A 3,550-nucleotide genomic window follows, 5' to 3' on the forward strand; every position below is an offset into this window, starting at 1 on the left:
CTAAACCAAAGGAAAGGGAGGAGCAGAGAAAAAATATAGAAAACACTTTAAGGCATATTACAGTCATGTGAAACATGACACTGCCACCATCTGGCTGTTTATATACAACGGCCGGATGGGAGGTGGTTAAGAATCTAGATCAGATCTCTGAGGAGTTGTCTGACTGCAAAGGGATAAAATCAACTTTAGAAACGAGAATGTGAAAAGCTGAGCATTGCGAATACCCATCTCCAGCATGAGGTAGATATCCAGAACACCGCAAATCAGCAATTGGTACCGGAGACACAGGAGCTAAAAGCCAGCAGTACAAGGGTTACACCTTCTACTTGGCAGACTACAAATGTCATTGAACCCTTTAGCAGCTCACACCCAGACCATTCTATGAGCCCTAAAATTGTAATCCCATTAAAGTCAGAGGATTCAGAATCTGAGAGTAACTACAGTGACCCCCCAGATGAGGATGAAATGCCTTCCAGTACGGAACACAATCTTCCTAAATTAAGACCCATCTCTTAATAAACACCCCAAAAGTGAGAGAAAATCCCAGAGGCCTGTGTATGATACCACCAAAGTGATACCATTCCTAACAGAAACTGTGGGCCTCTTTACTAAGAAAGGATCCCTTCTATAATTGATCACACAGAAACCTACGAGGAGGCGATGATGACCCGAAGTTTGAATTCTGACAAACAGAAAACTGAATTTGTCCCATGGGTGTCTCAGCCAAAGCACAGGAATTTCTTGACTTGCCTCAGAGACACGGGTGTAATAAGATGGTCTGAAGTGGTATCAGAAATAAAAGCAGAATTTGGTCCCTACCGCTCAGCTACTGCTGATAAAAGAGACATTTTGACTTTAAAATGTCGGCCAAATCAAAGTCCCCGAGAGTTTTTGTCCGTTCTCAAGAATGCCTACAGCCTGGCTGAAAAAGATCCTGATTATGACAGCCCTGAATGTGTCCAATTGTTTTATGATGCTTTGCCAAATAAAAAAGAAATAATTTTGGCCCGGGATTACAATCCCAGAAAAACTCTGGATTGGCTACTGACAGAGAGGACCGCCCTCTACGCTGGATTACAGCATGGGGAAGAGTCTCAGGGCAGGAGATTTACAAAGCCCACAGAAAACATAGCTGAGACTCAGATTAAAAAGGATCCCAGAAAGTTTGAATCCCCAAAAAGGAGTTATGCTGAAGTTGTTGAAGCTCCAGACCTCTCAGTCAGAAGAAGTCTAAACCCAATCTGGATTTCAAGAAGGTTCCCGTCACTGACAACTCAGACAAAAAGCATCAATTTACTAAGCGACAGGAGAAATCAGGGAGGTTATTACCGGAATTACAGGTCCAACCAGAAAAAGGTCCAATCTGGTTCTGAAACAGAAAGTTCTGTCAGATCCCAGACATCCAATTCCAAAACTCCAAACCCAAAAGTTCATTGGAAAAGTAGAAGTAATCTATATGAAGCCTGGAGCAGATGCAGGTCAGTTCAGTGTATTAGCAGAACAAATGGGGAAATAACCAATTTCTTCACTGCTAACACTAAGAATCCTTTTTTCGGGAATCCCAATCCTGCAGAAAATCGTCCTCAGTAGGAAGCAGGAATGAACAGGTTAAAGCATCAAACAATGATAATGCCTGTAATGTCCCGATAAACAAGAGAGCACAAATGAAGCCAAGTGTCTGTATGTCTGAGAAGGATTGAACCTGTCCTATACCAAAAGGTAAGGGGGGGCAGAATGTTTGTGTTTCTGTATTACAGCCCACAGAATCCTCCACAATGAAAACGTGACAAGCCGTCCAAGGAGCTTCCATGTGAAGAAGAAGGGGGGGTCAGCGGATGAGACAAAGCATAAAGACACCTTCACTTCTCACCCAAGGTACCTCTGCCCATTACAGGACATTGACAAAAGGTATTCCATTGAAGTGGAATGACATCATCATTTACCAAAGATCACGGCTTTATTAGACACAGGGAGCCAAGCAACTATTAGAACTCAGAAAGATTTCCAACAAATCCAAGACTTCTCTTCAGGGAAATATAAAGGTGAAAAGTTTCCCAGCAAAACCTGTGAGTGTATCCGGTACAGCCATGAAGGTATCAGGTACGGCTTGGCTACATTTCATAGTGGGAAATAAAAGAATCTGCCATCCCACACTGCTAGTTGGTTTGCCCTATGACCCCTAATTATTGCTATAGATCTCCTTCAGAGATGAAACCCTGTCATTGATTTTATCAGTGAGGTTATATGGTCACAGGTCAATGTGCCAATTAATTATGAGCACTCCCAATCCTATCACAATCCGTGTAACTGCCACGTGATGGAGGAAAGACCGGACTCTATTGAGGTCCATTTCAGGAACAGCCAAATTCCAGATGTTTCCTTCTTACAGGCAACACCTACCTCCACCTTATGTGGACAGGAGGAGAACACCATATGTGTGTCCCCTGAAAGAGTCAGAGATGTCTGCCTGGAAGGGGACGTTCTATTCACCTCCATAGAGAAGATACTGACTCTACTGGGTTCAGTAATCATACACAATTCCTAGCAAGGATTGGAAAGGTGAATGAGGATGTGTTCTTTCCCTTCAAAGTCAATGACCTGGGAAGAACTAAAAAGGCTAAACTGGCTTTACGCCGGGAAATAGTTACATTAGTAGAGATCTACTAAAACAAATGTCTAATCCTAAAGTAGTCAGGTATCCCAACCCTCAGGATAACTGGATCCATGATCTGGATAATGACTCCAAAAGTCATAATATTATTGCCAAATGCATGTTATCCATTTCAGTTGGGGGTAAAACGGCCAATCATTTATTCCTGGTAATCAATGAGCCCCGGTATCAGATTTACATTGGCAACGATGTAGTGCATTGCTTTGCCATACACACGGATCTGATAAATTCCACATTGTGGACCAGATTAAAGGGGATCTATGTAAATGTATAGATGAACATGAAGCCCTTAAATCATCCCAGATAGTGCCATATGCAGGAAACATATTAGTACCACATGATGTACCTATACAGGTACAAAAAGGACAAAAAGAACCCTGATGCATTTATATGTCTCTCAAATAAGATGCAACAATCAGGAATTTTGGTAAATCCTACAACAATGGTGAATATCCAGCCATTGAAAACCCAAATAATTATTAATAATGGAGCCCCAAATGAAATCTCTTTGCCCAAAAACACTATAATTGGTTTGGCTTTAGATTACTATTCTTGCACCTTTGGGGTTCATAATACAAGTATTGGCCTTATTCCTGAACAATTCCTTACCGAGGAACAGATAGTTGAGCAAACATTTCATTCTTCTCCTGAAGGATTGTTCACCATTCGCTCAATGTATGCTTTCCATGCTGAGATAGGTACTTGTAAGGTGGAGGAATCCTCTCTTATATTTAATCCTCCTCTTAATGAACAAAGGAATATCATGACCTCACTGACAGGCTTGAGGAAGACGATGAAAATGTAAATATCCTTCACTGATGGATGATCTAATGACCCAGAGCACCAACGGCTAAATGAAGTCCTTATGGGATTCCAGGA

Source organism: Staurois parvus, unplaced genomic scaffold, assembly GCF_062004578.1.
Source record: "Staurois parvus isolate SC_StPar_1 unplaced genomic scaffold, SC_StPar_1.0 ptg000092l, whole genome shotgun sequence".
NCBI classification, from domain to species: Eukaryota; Metazoa; Chordata; class Amphibia; order Anura; family Ranidae; genus Staurois; species Staurois parvus.